The sequence below is a fragment of the Bos indicus genome, chromosome 1 (genome assembly GCF_029378745.1).
Source record: "Bos indicus isolate NIAB-ARS_2022 breed Sahiwal x Tharparkar chromosome 1, NIAB-ARS_B.indTharparkar_mat_pri_1.0, whole genome shotgun sequence".
In the NCBI taxonomy this organism is placed as follows: domain Eukaryota; kingdom Metazoa; phylum Chordata; class Mammalia; order Artiodactyla; family Bovidae; genus Bos; species Bos indicus.
The window spans coordinates 81,950,124-81,960,321 of record NC_091760.1 but is presented as its reverse complement, the minus strand read 5'-3'; the positions used below and the strand labels follow the sequence as shown (position 1 = coordinate 81,960,321).

Here is a 10,198-nt window from a genome sequence, read left to right as displayed (position 1 = left end):
AGGCAAACAATCCAATAGGAAAATGGTCAAGGAATAACATAACTTACAGAGGAGGAAATTTAACGTACCATCAGACATACAAGAAATTGTTCACTTCCCCGCTAATCAAGAACAAGCAAATTAAAACTAAATGAGATACCATTTTATATCTTCCATATAGACAAAATTTAATTTGATAACACCATATGTTGAGAAAGATATAGACAAATGAGAATTCTCAGATACTGCTAGTGGGAGTGTAAATCAGTTGTTGAAGAGAAATTTGGATATATCTACCAAAGCTGACCAACCTCAGATACGCAGATATACCACTTTAATGGCAGAAAGCAAAGAGAAACTAAAGAGCCTCTTGATGAAGGTGAAAGAGGGGAGTGAAAAAACTAGCTTAAAACTCAGCATTCAGAAAACTAAGATCATGTCATCTGGTCCCATCAATGCATGGCAAATAGTTTGGGAAAAAGTAGAAATTTCATTTTCTTGGGCTCCAAAATCACTGCAGGTGGTGACTGCAGCCACAAAATTAAAAGACACTTGCTCCTTGGAAAAAAAGCTATGACAACTCTAGACAGAGTTCAGGAGTTGGTGGTGGACAGGGAAGCCTGGCATGTTGCAGTCCACGGCGTTGCGAAGAGTTGGATACAACTGAGTGACTGAACTCAACTGAACAGAGACAACATATTAAAAAGCAGAGACAGCACTTTGCTGACAAAAGTCCTTTTAGTCAAAGCTATGGTTTTTCCAGTAGTTATGTATGGACATGAGAGTTGGACCATAAAAAAGGCTGAGTGCCGAAGAATTGATGCTTTTGAACTGTGGTGCTGGAGAAGACTCTTAAGAGTACCTTGAACAGCAAGGAGGTCAAACCAGTCAATCCTAAAGGAAATCAACCCTGAATATTCATTGGAAGGACTGATGCTGAAGCTGAAGCTCCAGTACTTTGGCCACCTCAAACGAAGAACTGACTCACCGGAAAAGACCCTGGTGCTGAGAAAGATTGAGGGCAGGAAGAGAAGTGAGTGACAGAGGATGAGATGGTTGGATGGCATCACTGACTCAACTGACATGAGTTTGAGCAAGCTCCAGGAGATGGTGAAGGACAGGGAAGCCTGGTGTGCTGCAGACCGTAGGACTGCAAAGAGTCAGACGTGACTTAGTGACTGAACAACAACAACCAAAGCTGAAAATTAGTACATATTCCATGGCCTAGTAATTCCCCCTCTAGGTGTATATGTGTTTGTCTCTCAGTCATGTCCAACTCTTTGTGACCCCCATGGACTGTAACCCGGGAGCCTCCTCTTTCCATGGGATTTGCCAGGCAAGAATACTGGAGTGGGTTGCTATTTCCTTCTCCAGGGGATTCTCCCAACCCATGGATCAAACCCCAGTCTCCCACATTGCAGGCAGATTCTTTACCATATGAGCCACCAGGAAAGCCCATAAAAACCTTGTATATTTGCATAAAGAAAGATGTATAAGAGTGGTTTTCAACACTTTTTACAATAGAAAAAAAAATAGGAACAACCTCAAAGTCCAAAATAGGAGGATGGATAAATAAATTGTTCTTTCTTCATATAATGACTTCCTTGGTGGCTCAAAAGGTAAAGAATCCTCCGGCAATGCAGGAGACCTGGGTTCAATCCCTGGATTGGAAAGATCCCCTGGCAAAGGATTTGGCAACCAACTCCAGTATTCTTGCCTGGAAGACCCCCATGGACAGAGGAGCCTGGCAGGCTACAGTCCATGGGGTGGCAAAGAGTTGCACATGACTGAGTGACTAAGCACAGCACATATCAGTTCAGTTCAGTTAAGTTGCTCAGTCATGTCCGACTCTTTGCGACCCCATGAATTGCAGCACGCCAGGCCTCCCTGTCCATCACCAACTACCAGAATTCACTCAAACTCACGTCCATTGAGTCGGTGAAGCCATCTAGCCATTTCATCCTCTGTCATCCCCTTCTCCTCCTGCCCCCAATCCCTCCCAGCATCAGAGTCTTTTCCAATGAGTCAACTCTTCACATGAGGTGGCCAAAGTATTGGAGTTTCAGCTTTAGCATCATTGCTTCCAAAGAACACCCAGGACTGATCTCCTTTAGAATGGACTAGTTGGATCTCCTTGCAGTCCAAGGGACTCTCAAGAGTCTTCTCCAACACCACAGTTCAAAAGCATCAATTCTTTGGCGTTCAGCTTTCTTCATAGTCCAACTCTCACATCCATACATGACCACTGGAAAAACCAAAAGCCTTGACTAGACAGACCTTTTTTGGCAAAGTAATGTCTCTGCTTTTCAATATGCTATCTAGGTTGGTCATAACTTTCCTTCCAAGGAGTAAGCATCTTTTAATTTCATGGCTGCAATCACCATCTGCAGTGATTTTGGAGCCCCCAAAAATAAAGTCTGACACTGTTTCCACATCTATTTCTCATGAAGTGATGGGACCAGATGCCATGATCTTCGTTTTCTGAATGTTGAGCTTTAAGCCAACTTTTTCACTCTCCTCTTTCAGTTCCATCAAGAGGCTTTTTAGTTCCTCTTCATTTTCTGCCATGAGGGTGGTATCATCTGCATATCTGAGGTTATTGATATTTCTCCCGGCAGTCTTGATTCCAGCTTGTGCTTCTTCCAGCCCCGCATTTCTCATGATGTACTCTGCATATAAGTTCAATAAGCAGGTTGACAATATACAGCCTTGACGTACTCCTTTTCCTATTTGGAACTAGTATGTTGTTCCATGTCCAGTTCCAACTGTTGCTTCCTGACCTGCATATAGGTTTCTCAAGAGGCAGGTCCGGTGATCTGCTATTCACATCTCTTTCAGAATTTTCCACAGTTTATTGTGATCCACACAGTCAAAGGCTTTGGCATAGTCAATAAAGCAGAAGTAGATGTTTTTCTGGAACTCTCTTCCTTTTCCCATGATCCAGCAGATGTTGGCAATTTGATCTCTGGTTCCTCTGCCTTTTCTCAAGCCAGCTTGAACTTCTGGAAGTTCACGGTTCACATATTGCTGAAGCCTGGCTTGGAGAATTTTGAGCATTACTTTACTAGCGTGTGAGATGAGTGTAATTGTGCAGTAGTTTGAGCATTCTTTGGCATTGCCTTTCTTTGGGATTGGAATGAAAACTGACCTTTTCCAGTCCTATGGCCACTGCTGAGTTTTCCAAATTTGTTGGCATATGGAGTGCAGTACTTTCACAGCATCATCTTTCAGGATTTGAAATAGCTCAACTGGAATTCCATCAGCTCCACTAGCTTTGTTCGTACTGATGCTTTCTAAGGCCCACTTGACTTCACATTCCAGGATATCTGGCTCTAGGTGAGTGATCACACCATCGTGATTATCTTGGTCGTGAAGATCTTTTTTGTACAGTTCTTCTGTGTATTCTTGCCAGCTCTTCTTAATATCTTCTGCTTCTGTTAGGTCCATATTATTTCTGTCCTTTATCGAGCCCAGCTTTGCATGAAATATACCCTTGGTATCTCTAATTTTCTTGAAGAGATCTCTAGTCTTTCCCATTCTGTTCTTTTCCTCTATTTCTTTGCATTGATGGCTGAGGAAGGCTTTCTTATCTCTCCTTGCTATTTTTTGGAACTCTGCATCCAGATGCTTATATCTTTCCTTTTCTCCTTTGGCTTTCTCTTCTCTTCTCTTCTCTTCTCTTCACAGCTATTTGTAAGGCCCCCTCCTCCAACAGCCATTTTGCTTTTTTGCATTTCTTTTCCATGGGGATGGTCTTGATCCCTGTCTCCTGTACAATGTCACGAACCTCCGTCCGTAGTTCATCAGGCACTCTATCTATCAGATCTAGTCCCTTAAATCTATTTCTCACTTCCACTGTATAATCATAAGGGATTTTATTTAGGTCATACCTGAATGGTCTAGTGGTTTTCCCTACTTTTTTCAATTTAAGTCTGAATTTGGCAATAAGGGATTCATGATCTGAGCCACAGTCAGCTCCCGGTCTTGTTTTTGCTGACTGTATAGAGCTTCTCCATCTTTGGCTGCAAAGAACATATAATGGAACACAAAATTGCATTTACAATATGAATCAATTCAGAAAACATGCTGCATTAAAACACAAAATACAAGAGAAAATATAAAGTATCACATTATTTATATAAAGTTTGTGAAATGTATGCATTTTTTGTGAATACATATACATGTGAAATAATAGTATATAGATATGCGTAGAAATGGTGAATGCCAACTTCAGGATACCATTTACCTCTGTAGGAAAAGAAGTGAATAAAAGGGGCTTCAAATGCATATGTCATATTTTATTTTGTTTAAAGAACTAAGATTAAAACCTAAAAATCTAAAAGATTAAGATGTAACCAGGCACACAAATGTTTATTATGGTTTTCTGTATACTTTCTCCCTGCTTGAAATGTTGCTAAAAAGAAAAAATAATAAATTTTGGAGATGGGAAAGTAGACCCAGTAAGGATCGTGGCTCTGAAGTCAAAGAGGCTAGTAGCTAGAAAAGGAAGAAGGGCCAAACTCCTAATGGAGCCACAAGTTTTGAAATGCTGGCAGGTTAAAGGCCAAGCCATGCCTTTTCATTTTTTATTATCCCCCTCCAGCTTGACAAATAATACTTGGCAAATAAGTAAGCATTCTATGACTTTTGCTGAATGGATGAATGGAGTTGACAGCCCAGAACTGCTTCCAAAGTAAGAGTTGGCATCCATAAGATATATAGTTGAACATTCCTTTTTAACAAGGTGGCTCAGAATTTCCTGAATAGATTACTCTGGGGACAATTGCTTCCCTCTCTAAAAAGCCATATCCTCTGACTAAATGGGGATTTCTGCCATGGTAGCTAGCACTGATTACAATTCAGCATCCTTTCTTGATTAAAACCCTAACATAATTAGATATCTAGATTTTTTTTTAAACAGTTTTATTGAAGTTTAATTTACAGCCTTAGAATTCAACTATTATAAAGGTATAATTCTATGACTTTTAATAAATTGAGTTGTACAACTATCATCACACTCCAGTTTTAGAATATTTCTATTATACCAAAAAATAACCTCATAGTGATCTGCAGTTAATCTCTCCTCCCACCCCTAGCCTCAGGCTACCACTGATTTTCCATCTGTTTCTATAAATTTGCCACTTCTGGACATTTCATTTAAATGGAATCCTATCATACCTAGTGTTTGTATCTAGCTTAGCATAATGTTTTTGAGGTTCATCTATGTTGAAGCATGTTTCAGAATTATGTTTCTTTTTTACCAAATATTATTTGATTGTATGGATATTTGCTTATCCATTTATCATGTGATGAACATTTAGGTGGTTACCAGCTTTTGGCTAGTATGAAAAATGCTCCTGTGATAATTTGTATACATGGTTTTTTCATGTGAGTACGAGTTTTCATTTCTCTCTTTTTTTAAACACTGACTCTGTTTTCTTTTCTTTTTTTCTTTTTTTTTTTGGCCATGCCATGCAGCTTGTGAGATCTTAGTTCCCCTACTAGGGTTTGAACCTAGGGCCATGGCAGTGAAAGTGCCAAGTCCTAACCACTGGACCACCAGAAAGTTCCCTGTTTCATTTCTTTGGGTAGATTCTTAGGAGTGGAATGCCTGAGTTGTATGGCAAATTTATCTTTTTAAGAAACTTTTCAACTGTTTTCCAAAGTAGCTGTTACCATTTTACTTTCCTTACAGCAATGTACAAAGGTTCTAGTTTTTCCACTTCCTTACTAACATTTGATATTCTCTGTCTTCATAATTATAACCATTCTAGTGGGTGTGAAGTAGTATCTCATTGTGGTTTTAATTTGCATTTCCCTGATGACTCATGGTGTTGAATGTATTTTCATGTGCCTGTTAGCATTTAACATGCCTTTTTTGGAGATTTTTTATTCAAGTCTTTTGCTCATTTTTAAAATTGAGTGTATTTTTATATTGAGAAGTAAGAACTCTTTATATATTCTAGGTACAAGTCATTTATCAAATATATGATTTGCAAATATTTTCTCCCATTCCATAGCTTGTTGTTTTTCATTTTCTTAGTGATATTTTTAACTATCAACAGAGTATGTTTCTCTATTATTTAGGTTTTCTTTTTTATTAACATTTTGTAATAATTGTTATTAATTTTTATTTAATCTCATTATAGTCAGAAAGGGCTTCCCTTGGTGGCTCAGCTGGTAAAGAATCACCCTGCAATGCAGGAGACCTGGGTTCAATCCCTGGGTTGGGAAGATCCCCTGGAGATGGGAACAGCTACCCACTCTAGTATTCTGGCCTGGAGAATTCCATGGACTATATAGTTCAGTTCAGTTCAGTTGCTCAGTCGTGTCCGACTCTTTGTGACCCCATGGACTGCAGCACACCGGGCTCCCTGTCCACCACCAACTCCCAGAGTTTACTCAAACCCATGTCCATTGAGTCAGTGATGCCATCCAACCACCTCATCCTCTGTTGTCTCCTTCTCCTCCTGCCTTCAATCTTTTCCAGCATCGGGATCTTTTCCAATGAGTCAGCTCTTCACATCAGGTGGCCAAAGTATTGGAGTTTCAGCTTCAGCATCAGTCCTTCCAATGAATATTCAGGACTGATTTCCTTTAGGATGGATTGGTTGGATCTCCTTGCAGTCCAAGGGACTCTCAAGAGTCTTCTCCAACACCACAGTTCAAAAGGATCAATTCTTCGGCGCTCACCTTTCTTTATAGTCCAACTCTCACATCTATACATGGTTATTGGAAAAATCATAGCCTTGACTAGATGGACCTTTGTTGGCAAAGTAATGTTTCTGCTTTTTAATATGCTGTCTAGGTTGGTCATAACTTTTCTTCCAAGAAGCAAGCATCTTTTAATTTCATGGCTGCAATCACCATCTGCAGTGATTTTGGAGCCTAAAAAAATAAAGTTTGCCACTGTTAACACTGTTTCCCCATCTATTTGCCATGAAGTGATGAGACCGGATGCCATGATCTTAGTTCTTTGAATGTTGAGCTTTAAGCCAGCTTTTTCACTTTCCTCTTTCACTTTCATCAAGAGGCTCTTTAGCTCTTCACTTTCTGCAATAAGGGTGGTGTCATCTGTATATCTGAGGTTATTGATATTTCTCCTGGAAATCTTGATTCCAGCTTGTGTTTCATCCAGCCCAGCATTTCTCATGATGTACTCTGCATATAAGTTAAATAAGCAGGGTGACAATATACAGCCTTGACATTCTCCTTTTCCTATTTGGAACAGTCTGTTGTTCCATGTCCAGTTCTAATTGTTGCTTCCTCACCTCCATACAGATTTCTCAAGAGGTAGGTCAGGTGGTCTGGTATTCCCATCTCTTTCAGAATTTTTCACAGTTTGTTGTGATCCACACAGTCAAAGGCTTTGGCATTGTCAATAAAACAGAAATAGATGTTTTTCTGGAACTCTCTTAATTTTTTGATCATCCAATGGACGTTTGCAATTTGATCTCTGGTTCTGCCTTTTCTAAAACCAGCTTGAACACCTGGAAGTTCATGGTTCACGTACTGTTGAAGCCTTAGATAATTTTGAGCATTACTTTACTAGCGTGTGAGTTAAGTGCTATTGTGGGTAGTTTGAACATTCTTTGGCATTGCCTTTCTTTGGGATTGGAATGAAAACTGACCTTTTCCAGTTCTGTCACCACTGCTGAGTTTTCCAAATTTGTTGGCATATTGAGTGCCGTACTTTCACAGCATCAACTTTTAGGATTTGAAATAGCTCAACTGGAATTCCATCAGCTCCACTAGCTTTGTTCGTAGTGATGCTTCCTAAGGCCCACGTGACTTCACATTCCAGGCTGTCTAGCTCTAGGTGAGTGATCACATCAATGTGGTTATCTGGGTCATGAAGATCTTTTGTATAGTTCTTCTGTGTATTTCTGCTACCTCTTCTTAATTTCTGCTTCTGTTAGGTCCATACCGTTTCTATCCTTTATTGAGCCCATCTCTGCATGAAATGTTCCCTTGGTATCTCTAATTTTCTTGAAGAGATCTCTAGTCTTTCTCGTTCTATTGTTTTCCTCTGTTTCTTTTCACTGATCACTGAGGAAGGCTTTCTTATCTCTCCTTGCTATTCTTTGGAACTCTGCATTCAAATGGATATAGCTTTCCTTTTCTCCTTTGCTCTGTATAGTTCGTGGACTATATAGTCTCCTTTGGACTCCTTTGGACTGTATAGTCCATGGGTTGCAAAGAGTTGGACACAACTGATTGCTTCTCACTCATGCACTCACTCATAGTCAGAAAACATCTTCTGTATGATTTCAGTCCTTTGGAAATCATGGTATTTGATGGTCTTCGTTAAGTTATGTATTCTTGCCAGTTTTCTATTTGTTCTACTGGTTACTTAGAGGAGAATGCTGAAGGCTTCAACTCTACCTGTGGATTTGCCCAAATCTTCTTTCAATTCCATCAATTATAACTTCTTTTATTTTGAAACTCTATTTTTAAGTACATACCACCTTTAGGATTGATTTGTCTTCTTAGTGTATTGACTCTTTTATTATTATATAAAAAAACCCTTATTCCTAGTCAAGTTTCCTTGCTTTGAAATCTATTTTGTTGGCTATTGATAAAGCTTCTCCAGCTTTCTTTTGACTATATTGGCATCATAAATCTTATTTCCATCTTTTACTTTTTACCTACCCACATCATTTTACTTAAAGTAAGTTTCTTACAGACAGTATATAGTTACATTTTGTTATTTTATCCAATCTGACAATTCTGTCTTTTAATGACTGCTTAGACTATTTACATATAGTATAATTATTGATATATTCAATTTTATGTCTGCAGTTTTACTACTAATTTTCTTTTTGTGCCCACTTTTGTCCTGTTTTATCTCTCCTACCTTTTCTTTATTTTATTTTATTTTTTTAGGATTCCACTTTAATTAAATTCATTGGATGTTTGGTTACATTTCTTTATAGTCTTTTTAGTAGTTATTCTAGGGATTAACATAACATATCCCTAATTTTTCACAATATTCTTAGAATTAATATTTACTACTTCAAGTAGACTGGAGAAACCTTACCATCATATACATCTCTACCCTTCCCACTTTATGATGTAGTTGTATATAATGCATTTACATGCACTGAAAACCCCACTCAACAATACTGTAATTTTTGCTTCCAACTATCATGTGTACTTTAACAAAGTTAAGGGGAGAAATGGAGAAGGCAATGGCGCCCCACTCCAGTACTCTTGCCTGGAAAATCCCATGGACGGAGGAGCCTAATAGGCTGCAGTCCATGGGGTCAAGAGTCGGACACAGCTGAGCGACTTCACTTTCACTTTTGACTTTCATGCATTGGAGAAGGAAATGGCAACCCACTCCAGAGTTCTTGCCTGGAGAATCCCAGGGACGGGGGGAGCCTGGTGGGCTGCCGTCTATGGGGTCGCACAGAGTCAGACACTACTGAAGCGACTTAGCAGCAGCAGCAGCAGCAAGGGGAGAAAATACTCTACCAAGTTTATCCAGATTTACCATGTCTATCATTCTTTCTCCATTCCTGAAATTTCAAATTTTCATCTAGTATCATCTTCCTTACACCTAAAGAATGTCCTTTAGTATTTCTTTTCTTTCTTTTTAGCTCTACCTGTTTATTTGTACCAATCCATCTCCCTCCACCCCCACTCATGCCTGCAGGCTCAGCTGTGTAACCCCCATGGACTGCATCCCACCAGGCTCTTCTGTCCGTGGACTTTTCCAGGCAAGAATCCTGGAGCAGGTTGCCATTTTCTCCTCCTCCTTTAGCATTTCTTTTCAAGAAAGTCTGATGGCAGCAAATTTCAATTTTCTTTCACTAGTGAATTTCACCATTATTCCTAAAGGAAATTTCTACTGGATAAAGAATTTTAGATTGATAGTTCTTTCCTTTCAGCACAGTAAAATCTTTGTTTCAGCAACTTCTAGCCTCCATAGCTTTTGATAAGAAATCTGAAGTAATTCAAATCATTGTTTTCCTATATGTAATTCATTGTGGTTTGTTTTTTTTTTAAGAATTATTATTATTTTTTGACTGCACTGAGTCTTTGTTGCTGTGTGTGGGATTTCTCTTTCAGGAGGGAGGGCCTGTATGCTCATGGCCGATTCTTGTTGGTTTATGGCACGGGCCATCAAAAAAATCTGTTACAGTAAAAGTCATTTAATTTTAAAATTTCCTCGTAATAACTGCTTTAGCTGAATACTACAAATTTTACATGATGT

At 39.1% G+C, this 10,198-nt stretch overlaps 1 non-coding gene across 1 annotated transcript; it reads right to left on the bottom strand.

The window, feature by feature from the left end:
* Window positions 1-5,472: 5,472 nt before the first annotated feature.
* TRNAE-UUC (transfer RNA glutamic acid (anticodon UUC)) lies at window positions 5,473-5,543 on the bottom strand. Its single transcript has one exon. It is a non-coding gene; the product is annotated as a tRNA-Glu (tRNA).
* Window positions 5,544-10,198: the final 4,655 nt, after the last annotated feature.